We start from the raw sequence: 26,415 nt of genomic DNA, 5'->3' as shown, positions 1-26,415 counted from the left end.
TATGAAAGGGAATGGGGTGCTTACTCTACTGCCCCATGGCTTCTAGCCTTAGCCATTGCCAGCATGAGCCTGCATTTCTTGATTTAAAAGTGAATGTTTGTCCACTTACAAATTAGTTCAAGCTCTGCAGGTTAGACTATTAGACTAACCTGCAAAGACTGAATCAATTCTGGCTCAGGCTTTTTGAATGTCTGTCCCTATCCCTCATGCTTAGAAATGGAGTCCTAAGGACCTGCTCCACATCTTTTTTTGATACATTGCCTCCTTATGCAAGAAACAGCCAGGTAGGTGCAAACAGACTGAAATGGCCCTCTGCCAGAAAAAGCAGCTTACTTGCCCCAACAACCCAAAGTGGAGGGACCTACTCTATAAATTTCCTAAAACCCAGTGGGTGCATCCCAGCAAGTATGGTTTGTGGCACTTCAAAGCAGTTTGAGATGCTGCAAACCATGCTGCACATGCACCCACTTGCCATGCTTCTAATTCAAAGTATGGTGGGTATTTTTTTTGACAGATTCTGATGTTTAAAAAAAAAAAAGCCCCTGCTGAAAAAAGTGGCATGGTACATGGGGCAGCAGCATGCACTGCCAGAAAGGGAGCCTGGCCATCCAGAACCATGGTCTGGCTGCCAGCCAGGCTCTGAGTGGCAGGATTGGTGCCGCTGCTGCCCAGGGAGGGCCCCAGGACTCCATGTAGGCTGATGGAGACAGCACAGGTGCCAGCCCCAGCTTCATATGGCTGGCTGGGCACTGGAACCCATATGCAGGGGAATGTCCGGGGACATACTGCAATGGCACAAATATGTGCTGCTGGTATTTGTCCCACAGGAAGTGTGTGGCCCTGCACATCCACGCTCATTGGGACACACCCAGTGCATTTAAGATGGTACCTGTAAATGATAAAATCAAGTTTAACCCTTATGTATGAGATGTATTTGATGTATGTTGTTCGAGGGGAGTCACAATGAGAAGCCTTCAACTTCAGCTACTGGTACAACATTTACAAGATATCACATGGGAGAAGGAGAGAGACATATTTTTTAAATGGCTGGTTAGATTAGCCTTGATAGTAGTGGGTTCTGAAGTCTGGCTCTGGTCAAAAATATGAACCAGAAAAGGATTATATATTTGTAGGCCTTAATAGAATTTGCACCTTTAAGATACACTGGAACTTGCTTGATTCCATATTGTATAACTGATGTTTTTCTTTTACATGTATGATAGGGTATACAGCTTACTTTTCAGTTTTAAGCACAATTTTGAAACCTTCTGGAATCTTTTATTTTAGTGGAGTCAAAGAAGAAATGAAAATACTTTGTTTTCCTCCAAGAGGACAGGGTTTTCAAACAAGACAAATAAGAATACATGGAATCCAAATGACCATTCACTCTGAATTTGACACACACATTTATGCATACTCATTATATTAGAAAAGAGACTTTTTAAAAATAAAAATGTATAATTCACAGAATATTCAATTCCATGTTTTAGAATAATCATACTTTGATTAGGTGATTAAACAGCTTAAAGTAGTACCTATTACTTCTTTACTCTATTTAGGCTCAAATCCTGCAGTCCCTAACTAGGCAAAATCCTCATTGATGGGAATATTGCCTGAATAGAAACTGCAAAAATGGGCCCCTTGTTATTTTATATCATGAGCTAAATCAGTGGTGTTAAGTGTCTGGCCTGTGAGATGAAAAATCCAACCAGCAGAGCCACACCATCTGACCTGCTGAAACACTGGTGAGCCAGGGAGTTTGGAGGTATAGCCAGTGGTGGCCATGGCCTACCACAGAATCTAGGGCCCTGGAACCCCAGTGAACATGGCTACCAGTGGCAGGGGAGCAAGCAAAGACTGTGCCCATACTGCCCTTGGTCAACCCACAGCAACTTGCCCCACTTCTAGCAGGGCAAGTGCCTACCTACTCTATGGCCACTTGCCCCACCGCCACCATGCTGGCTGCTGGTGCTGCCCCATTCTGACAGCGAGATCTGGCCCATGAAGAGCCAAATAGTTCAGATTTGGCCTGGGTCACAACGTGAGTTTGACACTTCTGGTCTAAATGATCAAGAGAGAACAGTGATCTTGACTGCCTGACTTGACATGCTTAAAGGGACAGATTTTCAGAGGACAGGTGCTGACCATCCAACAAATGAAGCATCAATAATTACTAGCTTTTTTAAAAAAGTCAGGTCCATATTTTTTTCCATTGCATCTACTCATCCTTCCCTTCATTATACCATATTGTACATGCTTTGGAACTGTTAAGATACCTTTCCTTCTGGATTTGTGCTGACTAGTATTTTTTTTGCTCAGTTTCTAATCAGCCAGTTGTTTAAAGGAGCTGCAAAATATACAAAGAGAGCATCTGTTCCATTAATGTGACAGAAATCTGTACAACCTGCATCTGTAAATACTGTTCCAGAATTTAACCAGAAGTGAATAGTAGTACACTGTTACCAATTATAATTAACAGTTCTCTGCTCCATCCTGCCTTGAGGAGATACTTGTATAATAGTCTACATCTAATGGATTATGGTAAAAGAGTCCTAACATCATTTTAGAACACCTCCTCATGTTTTTAATAAGTAAATAATGCCAAATAAATAATGCCACATCACTACTTTAACCTAAAAGATTCAAACTGCACAGAAAGTAATCTATTGGGAGGTGTCTGAAGTTAAAGGTTGTGCAAAAGCAGATTTGTCATCTTAATATTTCGCTGTTTTGCTGATGCTATCTGGTACACCAATAAATAGGCAGCTTCAGTAGTACCTATTACTTCTTTACTCTATTTAGGCTCAAATCCTGCAGTCCCTAACTAGGCAAAATCCTCATTGATGGCACCTAGAGGACCTCCTGCGGCTACAAAGGAAAGCCTACAAAGGATGGAGGATGGGATTCACCTCCAAGGAGAATTATTCTGCACTGGTCCAGTCCTGCAGGGAGCAAACCAGGAAAGCCAAGGCTGCAACTGAACTCCAACTAGCTTCAGGCATCAAGGACAACAAAAAGTCCTTTTTCAGATATGTGGGGACCCGGAGGAAAAGCAAGGGCAACGTTGGACCCCTGCTAAACCAGATGGGGCAACTGACAACTGACGCCCAGGAAAAAGCCAACCTATTAAATAGGTACTTTGCGTCAGTCTTTCATCAGTCCCATGGGACGCCCATGCCTGCTATGGGACAGGGAGATCTGGGTGATGGGGATCCCTTACCCTCCATAAATGCTGACCTCGTGAAGGAACATCTTGAGAAGCTGGATACCTTCAAGTCAGCCGGCCCTGACAATCTGCACCCCAGGGTACTCAAGGAGCTGGCGAGCGTCACAGCCCAGCCCCTGGCACGGATCTTTGAAAACTCCTGGTGCTCTGGTGTAGTGCCCAAAGACTGGAAAAAGGCCAATGTGGTGCCGATCTTCAAGAAAGGGAGGAGAGTGGATCCGGCTAACTACAGGCCCATTAGCCTGACTTCTATCCTGGGGAAGATCTTAGAAAAGTTTATTAAGGAGGCCATCCTTGAGGGACTGGCCCAGGCTAACATTCTAAGGGACAGCCAGCACGGGTTTGTTGCGGGTAGGTCTTGTTTGACCAATCTCATTTCCTTCTATGACCAGGTGACCTATCACCTGGACAAGGGAGAAGAGATTGATGTCATATATCTTGACTTCAAAAAAGCTTTTGATCTGGTATCCCATGATCACCTCTTGGCCAAACTGCCCAGCTGTGGCTTTGGCTCCACCACGATCCGCTGGCTGGGAAATTGGCTTCGTGGTCGGACCCAGAGGGTTGTGATTGATGGCAGTCACTCATCGTGGTGCCCTGTGACCAGTGGGGTCCCTCAAGGCTCTGTCCTGGGACCCATACTGTTCAACATCTTCATTAACGATGTGGACATTGGAGTCAGGAGTGGACTGGCCAAGTTCGCCGATGACACCAAACTTTGGGGCATAGCATCCACGCCAGAAGATAGGCGGGTGATCCAGGCTGACCTGGACAAGCTCAGCAAATGGGCAGACGAGAACCTCATGGTGTTTAACACCGAAAAATGCAAGGTTCTCCACCTTGGGAGGAAAAACCTGCAGCACCCTTATAGGCTCGGCAGTGCTACGTTGGTTAGCACTACAGAAGAAAAAGACTTGGGGGTCATCATTGACCACAAGATGAACATGAGCCTCCAATGCGATGCTGCGGCTAATAAAGCAACCAAAATGCTGGCGTGCATCCATAGATGCTTCTTGAGCAAATCCCGGGATGTCATTCTCCCCTTGTACTCGGCCTTGGTGAGGCCGCAGCTGGAGTACTGCGTCCAGTTTTGGGCTCCACAATTCAAAAAGGATGTGGAGAAGCTTGAGAGAGTCCAGAGGAGAGCCACGCGCATGATCAGAGGTCAGAAAAACAGATCTTACGATGACAGGCTGAGAGCCATGGGACTCTTTAGCCTGGAAAAGCGCAGGCTTAGGGGTGATCTGATGGCCACCTACAAGTTTATCAGGGGTGACCACCAGGATCTGGGGGAACATCTGTTCACCAGAGCGCCCCATGGGATGACGAGGTCGAACGGTCACAAACTCCTGCAAGACCGTTTCAGGCTGGACATAAGGAAGAATTTCTTTACTGTCCGAGCCCCCAAGGTTTGGAACAGTCTGCCAGCGGAGGTGGTTCAAGCGCCTACATTGAACGCCTTCAAGAGTAAATTGGATGCTTATCTTGCTGGGATCCTATGACCCCAGCTGACTTCCTGCCCTTTGGGCAGGGGGCTGGACTCGATGATCTCCCGAGGTCCCCTCCAGCCCTAATGTCTATGAAATCTATGAAATTCTTCTGCAATCTTTCATCTTCAGGTTTTTACTGTTCTTTTGCTTGTTCTTAGTTTTGCTCATCAAACCTACACATATTTCCTTATAAATCATTCTTTTGAGATTTCTAATAGTTTTTCTCTGTATTTTCTCCAATTTGCCAGTTTTTTTGTGATATTGGTGAGCCCAAAACTGAATGCAATATGCCTTTTTAGAGTGTCATCTCAGCCCTATAAAAAAGGGAATCATTACATCCAGATCACACTTATTGATGCTTCTGTATGTGAAACCCATAATCACATTGGTCCCTTTTGGTGATATGACTCTCATAGGACACTGTTGCTCCAAGTTTTAAGTGGGGTTGAGAGTTAGACCATTAAGGTCACCACTCAAAAACTTTATTAGGATACATAATAACAAAGGCTTATTTGTATTAATAAAAACAGTGCTTACATAGCCTTGGATTCAAAGAAAAAACAGGTTGACTGGCCAAGCCTCTCTGGTCCCTTTTCTTGGTATTGCTGAGCCCTGTAGTAGTGCAAAATCTCATGGCTTAACCATAATTAGATACATAACCAAATATGGAAAACCCTGTATTATGCTTTGAAGCTACACCAAAACTTTTCCATTTCCTAGCATTATGTTAGTGCACCTTATCACTGTCTACAGTGCATGCTTAACTTATGTCACTGCTATATAGGTTGAATTCAGGTCAGGTCATGACACAGGCTATGTTACCCAGGGTTCATTTTGCACATGGCCCATGTTGCATGTATGGCCTACACCTGCCTTGTCAGTAATGTAACTAAGGTGGGCCCTAAGCACTAACTTGGGGAATGGGGGGAGACAGAATAATAAGATCTGCTGCTGGCACTGCCAAGAGTACCAAGCTGCCCTGTTATGCCTGTCATCTGTGCTCTGGCTAAATGGCAAGACTGAAGATGTAGGATCTGAATTCAAAAAGGATGTGGAGAAGCTTGACAGAGTCCAGAGGAGAGCCACGCACATGATCAGAGGTCAGGAAAACAGACCTTACGAAGACAGGCTGAGAGACATGGGACTCTTTAGCCTGGAAAAGTGCAGGCTCAGGGGTGATCTGATGGCCACCTATAAGTTTATCAGGGGTGACCACCAGAATCTGGGGGAACGTTTGTTCACCAGAGCGCCCCAAGGGATGACTAGGTCAAACGGTCACAAACTTCTGCAAGACCGTTTCAGGCTGGACATAAGGAAGAATTTCTTTACTGTCCGAGCCCCCAAGGTCTGGAACAGTCTGCCAGCGGAGGTGGTTCAAGCACCTACATTGAACACCTTCAAGAGTAAATTGGATGCTTATCTTGCTGGGATCCTATGACCCCAGCTGACTTCCTGCCCTTTGGGCAGGGGGCTGGACTCGATGATCTCCCGAGGTCCCTTCCAGCCCTGATGTCTATGATGTCTATGAAATATTAACATGAAATGTATCTATTTAAAATGAATGACATGGAAGCTAGTATCTATTGAAAGAAAAATTAAGAAAAACTAAAGTTTTCTGAAACAAGCCACAGATCCAGGAAATTATTAAGCAATAGTGTAAATAATTTACAGATTAACAAAAATAGGAAAGCTCAGTTTTAAACAGGGAGATATACATTTGTATTCTCTCTAATTCATTCCACTGCCTCTAAGTTTCTTAATTTTTAGACTGCTAGATAAAGTCACACTATATGCAACATAGCATCTAAACTGTACAGTTTTCTGCCAGGGCTTCTACATTTTGTAAGAAAAAAGGAACTGAAATGAATACTATATATTATGTTCTAAAAAGGAAAATAAACCAAGATGATTCTCCCTTTCTGTATACCAGCCTAACCTGTTAGGAGACCAGTTTCAAACTAATTTGTTGTTTAATTTGTTTGTAGTACTGGACACTTTTTTAATAAAGATGACTTTTCCCGCTTCAAAGCCACATCCTGCAATCTGTTCCATGCCAGCTAACCTCTGAGCCTTTGAGGTTCAGAGCCCCTCTGAAGTCAGTGGTATTCTGCAAATGTACAACAGATTTTCCTATGTGTAATAGTTTACAGTGTATGGGTTTGAAAACATATTTTAGTTTGAATGTATTTGAAAAGCACAATTACTAAATATCACAGAGCATTGTAAATACACTACCAGATTCCAAATTTGCCTTTTAAAATTAAATAAACCCAAACAAACAAACTTCTTCTCCATGCCAGAGAAAGACTTTTACCAATAAAAGTAACTGTTCTTTTTTTTTAATTTTGGAAAAGCCCACATGGGAGAAGGATAGAAAAGTAGGAAATATTTTAAGCAGAAATTATTTCCAGTGCTATAATGTTTAATTCCTGATTTAACACCTCTAACATTTTTTTAAACAAAGAAAATTTATATGCAGTAATTTCCAGGTAGATACACCTGTATAGTAGAAAATATACAAAGCAGTGTAGTCACAGTGAAAACTGGCCTAGACATTATCTAATTATAGCTGTTAACTATGATATTAATTATTGTGTAATATAATATAAAGTAGATGATAGACTTTAATGAGACTTTAAGTTTTGTTTTATTTGATGGTAATTTAAAGTAAAGTTTGTAGCTTATCATTTTGTTAGTACAAATTATTAAAGTGAAGGTTCTAAGTACATATTTATAGTTTCTTCCTACTTTCTGACTGCAGTAGATCTCAAATGTACATACATTTTTACATTCTAAAATTAAATATTTAAGCAGAAATGTAAGTATGAAGTGCATGCAATTTATTTAGTCAGTGCATTTGAAATATCTAATCAGAACACAACAAAAGTCTACTGTGAGATTTGAAGTTGGATGCATTTTGAATTTCATGGAGTAACCATATATCTTCATCTATGTAATTAAGGATACTGACAATTGTAGTGAATTATAAAACTGAGCTAACCTTTTTCACAAGAGGAATATAAACTTTGAGCCTGTTAAAAGAATTACTTTGTACCCAAGACACCTGTCAAACACAAGGGTACAATTATGTACCTTTATATAACAGAAATTATAACCAGCTAGTGAAATTGCTAGTATACATACATAGTTGCATGTAAAAAGCCTGTATTTAAGTATCTATTTATAGAGTAATTAATTGGTGAGAACATTGTAGTTGGAAACACTTCATGTGAAGTGATCAGGTATCGCACATGTTAATCTCCTCCTGTATTCCTATATAATCACAGTTATTCAACAGATCTGGAAATCTTCTTCTGAGAAGTATATATGGTCCATTTCTATCTGGCATATCAGTTGTCCGTTGTTCTATTCTACATAGGCTTTTAGACCATTTTCATCATCATAGCACCTAAGTCTTTTGAAACAGTGAATTGACCAATATGAACAACATCTGTCAGAGTTTTTCTAAATTCCAAAACCTTATTAAGAAGAAAGGAATCAAGTGCACAAGGCAGGTATTAAGAACACAATCTTCAAATGAAGGAAAATGAGCTCAGACCATGCGACCCCCCCCACCAAAAAAAACCCCCAACCAACTGATGACCACCACACACACACACAAAATATTTCATATTTGAGTGGGTAAATGAATAAACTGGATAAATAAAATGAATCCCTTCCTATGTATGAGAGCAGGGCAAAATCTTTTGGAGGAATTTTCTTTAAATGTAGTATAGATCTAATCATCCCTAAGGTAATCTCAAACAGGAGGTGCTTTGTAACCAGATGCTGAGTTTATGGTGTTCCTGCTGAGTTGTAGTCTGAACTTGTTTTTGCCATTCTTGCTCCATGTCAGTATCTTTTTCAGAAGACTTAAAATACCCTCTTCAATATTCTCAAACTATTTATAAGTAGATGCCTTCCCCAAAAGCCACATTTTATCTTCTCTAAGTATCTTACTTATGTAAAAAGCCTTACTCGTTCAGGAGTTTGGCTTTATTAACAAAGAAAACAACAAATCTTAACCCAAATGTTCTCCCCAAGCTTCAGTGCTTCTATAAATTCTCTCTGAGACTTTCTCAGCCCATACCTTTAGTCCAGTCTGTTCCAAAAAAGCCACTCCCATCTGCTTCAAAACACAGTAAGATAACAAGTAACCAACCTTAGTTGGGTAATTTCAGGCAAACTCTATTAGTAGTTAGGGTACCCATGCAAAATGGGTCAAGTAATCCTCAACCTTGAAGAGTTGCAACAGAATCATTCTAGCTTCTTATCTTCAACCACCATCCAAGTGAAATAATCACTAAAGTTTAATTAAATATTTAAACTGCTTTAAACATTTAGGCCATTTTCATGATTATTTAACATGAGAAGTGCCTAAATTAGGAAGTGTAACTTCAACTCCAATGGATTGTACATTAATTCACTCCTCATCTATGTTTAAAACACATTCCAAGCACTATTTTAGTCTGATCTAACCCTAAATATGACTTCTATGAAGGCATTCTATACATAAAAACTAGGATATTTGAATAAGGTATAAAAAAAAAAAGCCATACTGTAAATGACAGTGAGTGCTGTAGTTTCATCATTGGTAGGGTCGGAAGGGACCTGAGCAGATCATCAAGTCCAACCCCCTGCCATGGCAGGAAAAAGTACTGGGGTCAAATGACCCCAGTAAGGTATTCATCCAGCCTCCTCTTAAAGACCCCCAGGGTAGGAGCCAGCACCACTTTTCTTGGAAGTTGGTTCCAGACCCTAGCCGCCCTGACCGTGAAGTAGCGCCTCCTGATATCTAACCTAAACCTACCCTCTGCCAGCTTGTGACCGTTATTCCTGGTCACTCCTGGCGGTGCTTAGGGGAACAGGGACTCCCCCAATACCTGCTGGTCCCCTCTGACTAGTTTGTAACAGGCCACAAGATCCCCCCTCAGCCTTCTCTTTTGGAGGCTGAACAGGTTCAGTTCCTGTAGCCTCTCCTCATAGGGCCTGCCATGCTGCCCCCGGATCATGTGAGTGGCCCTCCTCTGGACCCTCTCCATGTTGTCTACATCCCTCCTAGAGTGCAGCGCTCAGAACTGTAAATGAGGTACAAAATTTAAATGTATGCATCTTTGTATTGAAGGTTTAGACATAGAACCCAAAATAAATTAGGATTGTTTTTGTTTAATGCAAACTTTAAATATTGTTACAATATTTCTCAGCAGTTTTAGGAAACACAAACCCAACAGAAGTGTCATAATGAGTAAGGCCTAGCACGTGAAAAAGCAGCATAGAAAGAAAGTGAAACAGTCTAAGTTTCACTGTTCACATGGAGCAGACTAAAAAAAGGCCCCAACACAACTCATTGCTGATTAATGTTATTCATGTTTCAAAGTAGGATAGCCAGCTTCAATATCTGGCATTACAACACAAGAAAAATGCACGCTCAGTGCAAAAACAAAGACAATCTAAGTTTTTTTTTATGGTGTTGCCTCCTTTAAGCTAGTAACACTCATCTGGCATAGTGCTTTGCTTTCCCATTACCTTCACTGATCACATCCCAGCTCCCCTGACACTACCTCAAACAACTCCCCTTACTCTCACCTTTCCTTCTTTTCTCCACATAGACATTTCTGACACTTTCGCCTTTTGAACCTCCTTCCCATGCATTGCTTTTTTTGGTCTCATCTCTGGCCCTTACATTAATGCTATTGTCACAGTTACAGCTTAGTGAGTCATGCTTTAAAACAAGTCAGAACAACAACAACCACCACATTTGATTATCTTAACTTCTTGTTAAGTATCTAGGACAGGGGTCAACAATGTTTTTGGGCAGAGTGCCCAAAACACCCCCAACCTTGACTTTTAAGATGTAGGAGTGCCAGGGGTGGGCAAGGGGGGAGCTGTGAAGGGCCCAATTCTTGTTGTGGCAGCACAGCCCTCTCTTCTTTCCCACCATCCACCCCGAGGTGTATGTACCAAGCAAAATGCTTTTGTGTTCCATGCTCTGGCACCCAGGCCGGGGATTGCCTACCCTTGTTCTAGGAAATAATTGTGCTTTGCTTTCCTTCTTTAATTATTTTTCACAGTTTGTCGAATTATGTATAACAGAAGTGTCAAACTCACCATGCTGTCTAGGCCTCCTCATGGGCTTGATTCAGAAACCACAGCAGCAGCTTTAGGGGTTAACATAGCTGTTGGTCACCCCAACCTGCCAACACAGAGTACCAACAAAGCTCGGTCGCTCTGCTTGCCTGTCATCCAGGCCCATCTAGCATACATGAGAATGATCTTGTTCCTTTATTGAAAAGCTAATGATTATACATTGGAGTTGGACTCAGGAAGGTGAGGAGAAAGTGTTTAGGGAATGTAAGACTGTTAAAATCTCTTTGCTCCCACATAGCCTCTTTATTTGGCTGCTTATAGACTTTAGATTTTATAATACAGGTTTCCCTCACTTTACGCTATACATGCATTCCTGGAAAATGGTGCATAACTCAAATTTGCATAAAGGAAATCCACTTTACAATGCAACAAATAGGGATATGTTCCAAGACCTCACCTGTACTGACCCCCAGGTCCATTTCTACCACTTTTTCAAGACAATTTTGGTATTCACCAATAGCAGACAGTACACGCAAGCACAGGGCACTATCCTAACCGGGATGGCAACTACAGAAACATGAGTCACAAACAAGCGAAAAGCACGATCCGCACGGGAGACTATATTTGGGTATGTGTCACTCCCACAATGCACTGCACAAAGCAGCTGACTGTGGGCTTCCACCACACTCATCACATAAGAGTGAATTTACCTGGCATATAAAGAATTTCTGGTATAAAAAAAGTCATTGCATAAGAGTGAATTTGCACACACAGAACCTGCGTAAAGCAAGGGAAAACTGTATCTGGATGGCTTCCCGACAGTTGAAGAAAAATACATGCATTGGCCATTTAAACAGACTTTACATCCAACTGTTTCATAACATTCAGGAGTGGATCCAGAGGGGGTAGGACAATGCACTCACATCTCCCTTGTCTGTGCATCATAAGTGCAGTGAGCTCTCAGAAATCGCCAGATTGTCAGCAGAGCTCTGGGTGAAAGCTTCTCAAGTGCTGGGAGGTCTATGAGTTTGCCAATTAGTCAACACAGCATCTGCCTGGAATCCTTGCTTTTAAGCAACTCTGGAACCTGCTACAGGTTGGTCTTCCTCTCCTGCCTCTCCCTTTCCCACAACTGAGGACCGGGGAAAAAGAGGGGATGATGGCAGTGGCAGTGACCTGCTCAGCCCCTCCTTTCATGGAGTAGGAGCTGTATGCTGCTGTCACTTGAAAAGAGAGACTCCTGGCAGACCATATGCTGGGGAGCGCTGAAAGCTCACAGAACAGTTTAAACAGGCATATGCTTTCAAAGATGACAGCCTACTTCATCAGATTCTATGAATCTCTCTGATTACAGCATAACACTGTCTCTAATCCTTTCTCTAGCCCAGTAGTACTCAACACCCATTGTTAGACTTGAGGCACCCCTTGATAACTTTTATGAATTGAGTAGCACCTCATTTGAAAACCACAAATTTATTTATTGCAATGCTTACCTCCTTGCTGAGGGACCAGGGAAGCAGCCAGGCAGGGATGAGCCTGAGCCTACACTTAGCTCCTAACACTTGGAAGCACCCATCAAGTGATCTCATGGCATCCCACGGTGCCGCAGAACCCTGCTGCAGAACCCTGATATTATGCTAGTGAACAAAAAACTGGCAGCAGAACTGTAAAATAAGGTAGAGACGGTTCTATCAGACACCAAGCTTGTTACAAGAAAATGCAATATATTCTACAGCTGTCGATAAAGAACTAACTTGGCTCTGTTAGTATGCACATAATAGCTGTTGCCACTGTCCTAATTAAAGTGCTAAATATGCCACTGGGAGTCTAACAGTAAACAGAATTTTCTAGTAAAGAAGCACTGCCTGGTTGAAGACAGCAACTACAGGTGAATTAAGGAGAGCAAATCTGAAAGGCTAAATTGTTCATTAAACCTTGAAGTTTCATATTTGAGACAGGAAAGAATTGAAGTTTGACCTTGTATTTGCAATGCAGCTCAACTTATTCATGTACTGATTAACAAAGAAATGATAGGAGAAAGACACTTAGAGTACATGCAGACCTTAAACTTAGATCAACCTAACTAGGATTAGGTGTTAGGTCAATCTTAGTGTCCATCTGTACAGACATTTGAGAGGTTAAAATCAGGCAAAAAAATCCTGATCTAAAATAGCTCACTGGAGGAGGTGAACTAAGTTTGACTGGGAAAGGGTTAGCCCGATTTACTGAATGTCTGCATACTTTCATTGTGTAGCCCTGAGCCTTGGAAAGCCTAGCCACTAACCCCAGCCCTAGCTATTAAACAGGATGATAAAGGAAAGGAGAAGAGGTTCACTGTCCCTTCCATGTTTCCTTCACGATGGACCACCAAAAAAAAAAAGAGGTTAGATTCTTTTTTCCAGCAAAAGTCTACCAGATTTAGGACAACAGTTAGCAGGTTCTCAAATGTAATCATTCAACTAAAAATGAGACAATGGTTGTTTGCACAACAGGTCTTTTTATTCATGAAGAACCTAGAGAAATCTCTGATAGAGGGTAGCTCAGAGGTTTATTCCCTTCTTGAAATATCTAAATCTCAGGATATTAGAATAATTTTGCATTAGTAGATATTTATCCTCACCAAAAGACTGCTCAAGGGGCTAAAGAAGTGAAAGTTCCTTCTGTGCAGACCTCAGCCGGCTGAATGTTTTCTCAGTTGCCTCATAATGGTGATATGATAAGTGATCTTTTCTGAACACTGTGAAAAACAGTGGGAACCAACTAGTCAAGCTCTCATTTTTTGGATCCTGGTGGCACCTTTTGTACCGACTACAGGGCTGGAATAATAGAAAACTAATGTCTTAGCCTTGTGCTTCCTGATAAACTGTCAGGCTTTTTAGTAGTTGTTGTTGTTTTTTCTAGCAGCACTGGCAAGGACCATGGGGTTTATAAGCAGGTCATTGGCTGCTGAAGTAGACAGGAGGATTGCTCCATAGAGGAGTATTCCCTGGAGAAAGAAAAAGAAAAACATAAGACAAGATTTGGCAGCAGCAGATGTACTTTTAATGGGTTGCTGATGTGAAGAATCTGGCTACAGCCTCACAGATGGTCTTATTCAGTGTGTATTTCTATGGGTACTGCATAAGAGAGATGGTTTCCAAAATGAGGTGGCATTAAAAAAAAGCCCTTACAAGCACTGATGCAGACAGAAATAAAAGTCATATTGTCTCAGCGGTGGAGACATTTGAGAAATTTATCTACACTGAAGAAAAACATGGAAATATTTCAAAGTGTGAAGTTCCAAACTAACAACATTCCTTAAGAGAAATGAACTAGTAAAGAAGCAATTAGAAGCTCCAATTTGAAACAGTATTATGAAACAGAGTCATGGAGGTAATTAAAAGCATTTTGATTGCTTCATAATGGGCAGAGCTAATCAAGCCCTCCCATAATCAAACTGCATTTTGCTAATTTTAAATGCCGTTTTAAAAAAAAGGTAACTTGCTGTGCTGATGTTTGGCAAGTTCAGTTTTGGTAAAATCCACCCAGCTGTACAGGATCCACACAGGGCCGCCTGAACTTCCTGAAGCAGATGTGTGGAACAAGCACCTATGTTACAAAGCCATCCCAGTTCCTACATGCCATGGAGTTAGTATTTGAGCCTGGAGGTTTTATCAGGATGAGAGAGAGACACTAAACTGCTTACTATTTGGTGACATGCTCCTGCATCATCCACTCACTAACCTGTTGGGCGTCTGATCCAACTCATGCTGACATCAGAGGAAACCTTGCCAGTGATTTAAATAGAAATACATTTATACACTTTAATTCCCTGCAAAAATCTTATTACCATGAGCTGCATGGGGAAGTGACTCATATGAAATAACTAATATAACTAGATAAAATAAACACTAACTTACTAATGGAGAAAGGAAGAATGAAAGAGGAAATATATCGTAAGTCAACAACTGCTATTTTGCTCATAATATGGAACTTTCTTTTCCCCATTTTAACTCCACTGATATCTTCTATGGCATTTCATGGTTGTAATGATGGTAAATGAAGCTTTGATTTACCAATAATTATACTGTAAATTTAAAAGAGAGAAAGACACAGGTTGATTCTTAGTTATTTTAAAACGTGAATAAAAGCCAGGGAAACCAATCTGACACAGCTCAATTAGCATATTGCTTAAGATTGTAAAGACCCCACTAGCAACAAAGTACACATTATTATTCCTTAGTATGTTATTGTACTGCAGCAATGGAAATGGAGCAAGCTTATTTGTTCTCCACTTGTTTACACGTATACCTTTATAGAATTCAAGTCACCCCAGCTTCCTAACTTACTTCCACAAGTATAAAAATATCACAGAACCAGGCACACAAATCAGGTAATATCTGTCAGGTGACTTTAAAATCAGAAGCGTAACTGGGGGGACATACATAGGCCACTCACTGCTGGTACAAAGAAAACCCTTATGAAAAGAGTGTTAAAAATATTTTGCAAAATGAATCTTGATATGTTGCTTTACCTCCTTTAATTAGTCTCATTATAACAAAAAAAGATAAACCAACCAAGACATGAAGTTGGGAAAATATCCAGTGCAACAAATAAGGTTCAAGATGTACTACAGAGAAAACAGGTTCCTATTATAAATTCAATGTATAGCTACACATTCTTTAAAATGAAGGCAAGTGTCTTGTTTAAACGACTTGTGTAAGAAGATGGGAATATATCTAAATGTGTAAACTAATTATTTTAAACAAACTCTTAATCTACAAACATTTAATATTAGCTTTCTAAAAGCTTTCTTGACTTACTGCCTACTGCCAATCCTCCACCCCATGGGGAATGCTATGGGATTTAAGAGCACTTCAGCTGTGGGTAAAGCTCCAGTTTTTATTCAAAAGGATAAGTCAAGAATATTTATTTTTCTGACTCTAGTTTTTTAAGCAATAGGGTCTGGAGCTGCTTAGCAAATACAATTAAAATTAGAATAAGGGGAGAAATAATAAAAACACATTTCACTTTCTCTGCTCTTTGTTTTTACCTCAGCCTGTCCTCACCAAGCTGAAATCCTGCCCCGTCATACCACTATCAAAGGCTACACATGGTAGCCTTGCTTATCCACTTAATTCTTTAAAAAAACCTAGCACAATTTTTTAAAATTGAATTCTGAAGCAATGATGCTTTTCTCCGTGGTATTTCATCTAGTTCTTAATACAGTGTAAAACCAAGTCAAGTAAGGGGTTGCAGTTTTCAATTCATTTTATAACAAAAGCTAAAGACAAGAGAATCCTTACAACCCTGAACATAACCAGGTGACATGGCAAGGGAAGGCAGGAAAGCACAGCAACACAGAAGAGGATCTAGAGGTATAGCAGGGCAGCCAAGATGCACGGGGCAGTGACAGCTGCCAAAGTGCCAACTGCAGTGACACAATTAGATGCCACTTCAGTGGTAGCTATTTTTACACCATCCTGACCCCACCAGAAGCATCTCTCAGGGCTCCTCCCTCTGCCACTTTGATGATCTATGTATGGGCTGGACCAGTGACAGGGAGTTGGCCAGTGGGACTGTGAACAGTGGCATCTTTTAGCTGTACTTACAATGACTGTACCAGAGTAAATGTGAAGGTGTGATGCATCATCCTCTAGCCTCCTAGGGGCCATTTATTCAAAATTTGTATTGTGGTTATCCATATAACCCCACCAAATAAAGTATATGATATTGCTTCTGCTGCATAAACACACAGTGTAGCAGCACCAGTGTTAAATGTATTGCTGGCTAGAAAAAAAAAATCCCCTGCATAGCCTCACATTTGAGAACAAGAAAAAGAACTTGAATACTAAAAATAATTTGCCACCATCTACAGTTGTCAGACCCTTTTCAACCAGTAGCTTTAACTTAAGGGAATTGAAACTTTAGGTTACACTTATATGGTACAAAGAACATGTGTTAAAGCTCTGGGGACTGTTAGGAATAATGGCCTCTACAATAATGGTGCCTTCTGTAAAATGCTGCAAGGTGAATCTTGTTAAAACTTATAGTTTGTAAACTAGAAGTCTGCCAAGTGATCTTATGAAAGGGACTCTGGGACACTCCTAATAACAATATTCACTTTAAAAGAATTATTTCAGGAGTTTAGAAATTAGAACTTTGGACTTAAAAAAATCTAAACAACTGTTTCCTAAGCACTTCAAACATCACTGCATACCATACTGTTTCTGTTACACTATGCACAATTTGAACAGCTAGACTAAACTGCCTCCTACATAATATAACTGTCCCAGAACAAAAAGGTCTTTTTTTATTCAAATATAAAATGTAGGCATGATAGAAACAGGCAACGTGTCTCTAGAGTAGCATTTTGGCTCTATTAGTCAAAGTGTTGTATTCCTTAAGTATACATTAGAGGATAGATGTGCACATAAAATACCATATGTCAGTTTCAAAGCTATAATTTACATAATTATTTAAACTTATGCAAATTAGGACATTACAGTTTAGACACATACCAATAAAAGGAAATTATAAGGTAAAGCTGCCACATCATCCTTAACTCATTGCAAATGAGTTGGGAGAGCAGAACATATGGTAGATAAGTTCGGGCTGAGATTCGGCCCGAATTGAATCATGAGACCCTTTAATCTCTACAAATTGAATAGGAGAGATTCAATTTGGAAATCTGGACATAGACATGCCTTTAAATGTTTTTTCTACATACCCCACGGTACCAGGTGGCTCATGAATGCTGTGATGCTGAGGCACATGGAGCGTCCCACGGAAGCTCAGGGGCCTCCCCAGCACACTCAGCAGTAGACCCAGAAGTGGACCAGAAGTACTTCCAGTCCACTTCCATGTTCGCTGTCAAGCATGCGGGGTTCCCCCCCACCATGCTCCTGTATGTAAAAAAAAACCTTTAAAGCTGTGTCTATGGCCAAATCACTGATTCTCCAAATCAGCACTGAATCTTTAGATTCGGATTCAGCCGAATCGAATCAAGGACAGTGATCCAAATCAACTAATCAAATCACTGTCCCTTATTTGGGCTGAATCTGAATCAAGTAGGGCCTATTTTGCACACCTCTAATAGTAGACTCATCTCCCCACCTAACAAACACTAATTTTTTAAAATCTAATTTCAGGTAATGATGTTTCTCTCTGTGGCATTTCATCCAATTCTTATTAGGAGGGTAAGACTAAGTGGTTTAATTTTTCAATTAATTTTATAACCAAAATATGATTAGTTTATCATGTTGAAGTATAAGTGCTGTTGATCCTTTGAAGTATATTTCTAAGATTGGCTATTCTGAACCCTAACTCATGCTCATTACTTGGCCTAGCAGAAGTCAATTAGGTCTCTTACCTATGAACTGTTACACTTTTGTTCACTTTAATACGTTCCTCTTATAGACACCAGGCTAAGCACGAATGGATCTGTTTAAGGCTAGGGACAGACATTACACACAAACCAATTTAAGTGATCAGAAACTGGATTAAACCTGTAACAGAATAGATGTTCAGTGCACATAAACTAGTTTGAAAGTGGCTGAAACTGCTTTGAGATAAACCTGGCTGAATGTAGTATCAGACTTAACTGATTTGGGTCAAACCAGTTTATGCAATGTCTGTCCCAGATCCCTTGGCTGGTTTAAGTTAAATCAGACTCCCCCAGCATCCTGGCATGCTCTCTGAGTGGGGTTTTCCATTCCACAGCAGAGCTTGTCCCTCCCCGCTGCTCCCTTGCTGGAGCTCTATAGAGACTGCAAGTGGCTTCCTGGCTTCTCTTTGCTAAACAGGGATTATTTCTCTCACCCCTTTGCTTTATGCAGACACCTCTCAGCAGTAGCTAGCAGATCACATCCTGGCTACAGTCTGTGCTGTGGGAGATGACAAAGGCAGACAGGCTTTTTGAAGTTAATCAACACGTAGCTGGTAATGTCCTTCCTTGAAAAAGCTGTTTAAGAAGAATTTGAACAAATGAAGAGAAGCTTTGTTTTCTTAATGGATTGATAAACACTGAGTTAGGGGTGATAAATATTTTCTGCTTGGCTGCTTGGCAGTGGGGGATCCCTCCCTACCCAGACCTCCTGCTGGGGCCTAGCCATGCCTAGCCTCAGCTCAGCATTTTGCAAGGGAAGGGACGGCTGCCTTATCACCCCCTTTCCAACCCACTTCTAGCCTGAGCAACTGCAGGCATGTGTCTGCATTTCCTCTGTCCAGGGGAATGTCTTTACAGTTACAAGCCAGTTCAGCTTAGTCAGGTTAGATTAACCTGCAAAGATTGAATCAATTGAGGCTCAGGCTTTTTGAATGTCTGTCCCTAGCCTAAAGAACCAGGATCTTAAGCAATGTGCCATAATTTTCTAGGATGTTAAAAATAGGATATAATGTTTAAACTAGTCAAAGGTGTGTCCTGAAATCTGATAAGGGCTACAGATAGAGACTGCCACATGGAAATTATAACAGGTGCAAATAAAGTACCAGAGACAGGAATGAAACTTGAGTAGCTTAAAACAAAGAAAGAAAAAAATCCCACACCTCAGAAAAAACCTTAAGGTACGGGACTTCTGTTCTACGATAGTAAAAGTAGGAAAGGTTCATCTGTTTGTCCAATTTTACACAGTCCTCTCAGTTTGGGGGGAAAATATGATTATATATTGCAGTCGAACAAGAAGATTTTGAATGACTTTGGTTTTTCTGTCAACTAAATCCAGGATATATTTGTTAGATGACAGTAAAGGATTATTTGGATCTAGATGCCATTTTATGCATAATATATAGAGAGAGATTTACAAAGCAACTTCCATTAAAAAAACCTGAATATTTTAATAAAAGTCTTAGAAGTAAAACTTATAAAATCAAGGGGAAAACACAATAGCCCATTATTAGTTTAGGAAGTCCCAGGTATTTCAGATGAAGCCAGGTTTAATTAAACTCAGATTTGTCTGTATTACCCACATTTTCCATGAGGAGGGAAAAAGGCAAAAAATATTAAGAGTCTTGCTGAAGGTCAGAGGCAGAGGTATAATATGCCTCTAGAGTTACTATAGTTCTTTTCTATGCCCATGGTGCTCCTTCAAAGTCTAATGGTTTAGGTTTTGACTGGTTATTTAAGAACAGGACAGCCATCCTTTTAAATGTAATTTTAAAAATCAAATTACTTAAACTGTTTAGTAGGTAATCCCAAAAACTAGTTTTCAAAATTTAATTATGTCAAATAGTTACATAAATTGCCAATTCAATTGTATTTGGTACTTTTCAGAACTGATTGCCTGCAAAGGGCTATTTAATTGTCTAATTTAGACCGGTAGAGAAAAAGACATATCTGAAACTAGATCTAGATTATTCTGTAGAACTTTAAGAAAGCTAAAAACACAAAGCATTTTTGTAAACCAGAATGGCTGAGAGAAATAATTGCAAATGAAAAGTCAATACAGCCTTTGCAAATGTAGCTCCATCCATGTTCCTGTTGAAGAAATCATTTAAGAATACCTAGCTGCCCTCCTTGTGTACTGTAAGCTAATGTTATACTATACAATACAAATGCACATAGGGCCAAAGGCATGGCAAACCATGCAGTATTGGCAAACCATGCAGTATAACTAAACTTGTGCTTACTATCACATACTACATTGATAGTTCTGCTTACCTTTCTAGAATGAGTAACCTAGCTATGTATCATATAAAAAAAGATTTAAACCTGGGCAGACTAAGGAAATTCTACAATATCATTACTTTAAGCTCTTGGGGCTTCAGAGGTACCAGAACTTCATTTACTAGTTATTGTGAAGTTGGCTAGGAGGATAACAGGAGCCTAATATTCAGTCATTTTTTCATTATACTTGTTAGAGGATGCTCTAAGTTGCAGCTTTATTTGGGGAAAGGGGTCAGAACAGGGAAACTAATGAAATTATGTTAATATTTTGAACATATACTACCTGGGGAATTTGCGTCCGTTGCCAGTATGCAAATAGGCAGTGTTTAGTGTATGTATGAGAGATTGTGAAACAGGTTAATCTCATCCACCTTGGGAGATTCTACATGATTGCACTGCAGATCCCAATATGAGTTCCAGATGCCAGAGTGTACCTTATTCCAACTGAAATAATGGTTGCTGGATGCAGCAATTCACAGTAATGCACAATACATCTTTCTCTGTGTCTTGCAAAAGGAGTGAAATTAACTTATTTTGCCACTGTACATTGTTTGAGGAGCAGCCCAGACAAGGTGCATACTGCCATTATATATATAATACTGATTATATCTGACATTCGCCTGGAATGGTCCAGTTAATAATTGGAGGTGATTTCAATGTTATAATGCATAGTAATTTTACGGTGGATTAGAATAAAGTACATCATACTCAGATTATAAATGTCTCTCTCAGAGGATATAAAGTAATGCCATTCCATTCCACTACTCAAATCTAATGAATATATTGAAAAGGACCTAGAAAACTTTGTAGTCCAAATTTTGAAGAAGACAGCAACAATGAGCACTAGAGAGAGATATATAAGGATAGATAATTTATCTTTATAATATTTGACAGGTTTAACGAATGCTCTGTGAATTCTTTATTCCATGTTCTCCTTACTACATTAAAGAGAATAATAAAAATCAAACTGTTGTAATCTTTTGAATATGATGGTGACAGGTTTATTTTCAAAAGGCCCAGAGTTTTTTAAGCTAGAGAATACCATTTAAAATCTTTGCCAACTGGTCACCAGTTTCTGTCTCCTTGATATTAAGGGCCTTGTTACACATAACTTTTAAGCAGCTCCTGGAGCTTTTAACCCCTGGATTGTCCACACATTAACACCAAAACTAGTTTTAAGCACACGTTAGACAGCTTAAAGCTAGGCCACTCCAGGGTAGATTTCTTTCTGATCTGTGTTGCCCTGCTCATGTTCCATTAATATGTGGCCTTTTCCCCACAGATGAGCCACCCAAGTTGCGGTCCTCCAGCATCCCAGGATGCAGCACTCTCCCCCACCCTCCACCTTCTGTTCTGCAGGGACAAACTTTCTACCCTCTAAATTCTACTGCCCAGGGGACAATTCTGACACCAAGCCAACTCCCTCTCCTGTCACCCCCTTGGGTGCAACTCCATACAAACAGCTTGCAAAGCACATGCTAACCAGGTCACATGACACAGACAGGCCCAGGAGTGGGGTCTAGAGGGAGTGGGAGGGAGCAAGGTAGGGGACCAGATGAGCTGGGGCTTCCTTCCTGGGGCATGGGGCAGTAGCTCCCCAAAAGCACCTTCTACCATTGCTCTAACCTCCCAGCCACCCCAGGAAGCATGACCAGTACCTTCCTCACCACAATCCCAAATCCCAATGTATTAAAAGACGAGATTTTTTTAAATTCATTTCCTTTTTATTTCTTTTAAAATTATTTTTTTGTACATTTATTTTATCTTTCAGTGGCTGACTTCCTTCATTTCACTACCTTTCTCTTACCCCATTTTTGGCTTCTTCTATTTCCATTCCACTTGCCATTTTTATCCACACCTATCCCATTAACTTTCAGTCTCCAGGTTCCTGCCCACTCTGCCGAACCACACCTACAGCAGGCATAGAAGCTTGTTCTGGCTCACCAGCCCTGTAGTGGCAACACACAGCTGTAGTTCCTAGTTATGTACCTGCTCAGCAGCCAGAGGGCAGGTGACAACTGTGAAGGTAGGGGACAGTTAGAAAAGACTTTTAGCCTTAAGGGGTGCATCTACGTGTGCTGATTCAAGGCAATTTGGCCTGATTTAAGTTGCATTAAGGGTGCACGTCTATACGTGTGTGCCCTTAGTGCATTTTAAAAATGGTGATTTTAGGTTATTTGTGCCTAAATTTGATACCTTCAAAAGCATCTGTATGGACTGACTTGGGATTAACTTAGCTAATGTGCATTAAATTTAGGTATGCCTAAATGCACATGTAGACATGTCCAAGTATGAGCACTCCAAACTCAATATAGCGCTAACACTGATCAACATCTAAGCAGCTCAGAATGCAATGTGTAACAAGGACATAACAATAGCAAACGATAACTCACAGAAGCACCTACTTTTGACTGAGTTTCAAAGTGAAGAGGGGGGCCACCAGCAAAGGGTGTTATAGGAAAAGGTTCTGATGTAGGATGAAGTAAGTTGGCCTACTGTCAAAATTAGTCACTCAGAAGAAAAAAGTAGGATCTGTTAGGAAGTGAAAATTTTCTCTTTACTTCAAGCTGTGAAACATCTTAGCTGGGCAATACTTAAATGTCAAAACAAATGTGTTCTGGTGTAAGAAGAAAAAGGCATTATTATTAGAAATCACATCTGTTAATACATTTCATAGTCAGGTGGACTATCTGGTCTCGAAATAGTTTTAGATAACAGCTCTTTGAAGTGCCAACTCTGACAATTTGCCACCATAATCCATTTCACCTGTTCCATTTTTAATCAAGTCAGTAGAGAGTTCTGAATTGCTGAAGTTGAGCTGAACTTCCACAAAGTTCAAATGCATTCAGGTCTAAGGAATGAAGTTTTCAGTCAAAGGCTGCTTGCATCTCTGGTCTCTTTGGGGTCTTTTTTGACACAAACAAGCATTGCTAAACCCAACATAGGTTTAGGCAGCTTACTTTAAGCTGACTAAACCTAGACTGGGAGTGATGTGTGCAGCTGTTTGCCACTACTGGGTGCAATGTGGGCAGCCTGAGTCAGTGACTTGAGGTAAAACGAATGGCCTGGAAGATTTGCAGGGGAGGAGGGTGGGTGGTTGTTGAGTCCAGGTATAGGGAGTCAGGGGGCTAAAAATAACCCAGTCAGAGTCATGGGGTTAGGAACACTATAGCTAGGGTGAGTGGCTGGGTTTTCCCAGCCTTGGGGCTGTGCCACAAATGCATGCAGGAGTTTGGGATTAACTAGGTTAATCCCTTTCTAGATTGGGTTAACCCTTTCTCAGCAAGTGCTTTGTCTGCAAGCAGGAGATACTCTTAGATGAGTAGGTGGCGGGGAGGGGCACGGGCAAGAGTTGTTACAGGGAAGGGTTCTGATGTATGATCAAATAAGTTAGCTGGAATGCAAGATGAAAGAGAACCACTGAAGAAAATGAGTGACATTACAGTAAAAGCCAGGCAGGAACAACCAAGGAATTAATGATGTGACCCCTTAGTTATTCTGTCCTGTTCCTCCCCTATTATCAGAATTAATCATTCAGAACTAAGAAGAAAGCCCTTAGACCAGGTATGGCATGATTTTTTACCACTTTAAACCCTGATTAGGTTGATGTAAATATAACACTTGTTCCTGCCCTTTGAACGTACATCCTTGTTTGTTATGTCCCACGCTCTCACCTCTCCTACTACAGAGCATCATAGTTCCCCTACTCTGTCACAGAATCTATGCAAAATACCCCAGTATATGTCAACTGCTTGCAAGCCTTTAGGTCCACCTGGAAGACTGCATTTTGCCTCTTTGGAAATCTATAAACAGCAATACATAAAGACCTACAGCTTTCTTAAAAACAAAAGCTCTTGTTGTGTTGTTAAAAGTAAAAGCAGGACCTTTGAAGAAAAGAAATTAAACTTACAATCATCATGCCCTGTTATTTTAAGATAAAAAATTGATGTTGGGTTTACCCTGTGTCTGACTATTGAAGGCTTTCATAGAATCATAGAAAATTAGGGATGCAAGAGACCTCAGGAGGTCATCTAGTCCAATGCCCTGCTCAAAGCAGGACCATCCCCAGCCAGTGTTTTGTTGAGCCAGGTTTTATAAACCTCCAAGGATGGAGATTCCACCACCTCTCTGAGTAACTTGGTCTAGTGCTTTACCACACTCCTAGTTGGAAAATTTTTCCTAATATTCCAACCTAAACTTCCCTTCCTGCAACTTGAGACCATTGCTTCTTATTCTGTTATCTGCTACCATTGAAAACAGTCTAGCTTTGACTCACATAAAAGCAGGACATAATAATTTAAACAGGGAGATTCAATAGCAATTAACTTGAACAATCTGTTGTTCCTGTGATTTTCTCAGAGTTATCCTTGATATTTCACAGGTACTTAAAGTGGGACAAATGGCATTTATGTCTGTAAGATCCCAAGATAAAAGGTTTTGTCCCAAGAGCAATCTGACAGCTGTTTAGATAAAATCCTACCATCTCACACTGGTGACATAGGTAGGTCTAGATTCTCTAGACACCCTTGATTGGTTCTTGGGTCAGAGTCTGATTCCAGTCTCTTTTCTCACTTCTTACTCTCCTCTCACAATTGAAGTTTTTTTTTAGAAATACTTACAAGATTCTCCTGTCTACTGAGTCTTGCTGGTTTTGGCCCTTCATGGGTCAAAGCTATTTTACAGATTCACCAGAGACTAGAAAAATCGTCCATGCTGGTAGTTCTGGCATTGTCTCTTAACTCTTAGGTAGATGCCCTTCTGCTAATACCTAGAGCTAGCATGGTAGTAAAACACCAATTGCATTTTGATTTGGACTGAAAGCCAGCTATCAGAAACTGTTCTTTTCCTTCCTTCCTGTATCCCTTGGCAAAATAGGTAATATATTTAGCCCATCATTCTTCATTTCCTTTTTCAGACCATTCAAACATTCTACAGTAAATGCCATCACACTAATTAGACAAAGCGTTCCTAAACTGTTACCGAGCAACTCAGTAGTCATCTCAGGGGTCTTTCCATTTCCTTCTATTCACTACGGATCAGGCCCTAAGCATTGCAGGTTGAAACTAATTTTCTTATATTTACTCAATAATGAAGTTTACTGTTACCTATTCCTGTGGATTATTAAATGGCTTGTAAGGTCACAAAAATCATTTTCCTCAGCTCCCAAAATAATAATAGGTAACATTTACTTTCTTCTTTTCTTTGTAATTATATTATTTAAGCATCAATATCTGCAGGGCTATGCCAATTTACACTAGCTGAGGACCTGTCTCTATTCAGACTTTCAATCTTAGAACAATTGTGTTTATCATCTGGCAGCCAGTTTTGTTGATATCAGCAGTTGCATGACTAGGGTGAGACTAGGAGAAGCTGGCTGGCACACTGACTTGGGTGATGGTAAAGAGAAAGAAAAAGTGCACTGTTGCTGCCACCACAGCTGCATGATAATGTCAGTGGCCCAAGGGCAGCTGAAAGTTGCTGTTGCTCCCACGTGTCATCAATGCCCTGGAGCCTGGGTGTGTTGTAATGCTTCTGGACATCAATATGTCCATGCCTCTGGACATTAACATGTTTCATCTTTAAAAAAATGTCTGGATAAAACTAGGATAGATTAGCAGAACTGATAATGAAACCTCTAATAAAATTAGCTGACACATATCATTACAAAGACAATGTTTTCAGTTGTTTATAACCTGATCAAACTTTAACCAACTGAGCTACCTTTTTCAAAGCCTGGTGTATGTCTCAGTTTGAACTTTCTAGAAAGTTTCAGAAAAAATAATGAAAGGGTTTTTAAAAGTTAAGTTGTGGGTGGAGAGCTAAAGCTTTTTGCTAATATTCATTTCCCCCCATTTCTAGTGCTCCTTTTTCAGTGGGAGCAAAATATTTAAAATTTCCTGTGGACTACAGCATACAAGTCAAAGAGGTGTTATTGCCATGAAACTGTAGCTACTCTTGGATACATTATA

The 26,415-nt window shown here is 40.5% G+C and overlaps 1 protein-coding gene across 7 annotated transcripts in view; it reads right to left on the bottom strand.

Moving 5' to 3' along the window:
• Positions 1-26,415, bottom strand: part of SYT1 (synaptotagmin 1) — a 560,022-nt gene that overhangs the window by 464,887 nt on the left and 68,720 nt on the right. The window lies entirely within an intron of this gene.

The sequence above is a fragment of the Crocodylus siamensis genome, chromosome 4 (genome assembly GCF_052110815.1).
Source record: "Crocodylus siamensis isolate JL-2025a chromosome 4, ASM5211081v1, whole genome shotgun sequence".
NCBI lineage: Eukaryota > Metazoa > Chordata > Crocodylia > Crocodylidae > Crocodylus > Crocodylus siamensis.
Note: the sequence above shows the minus strand (reverse complement) of the source record. Positions and strands in the feature narration are given on the sequence as shown.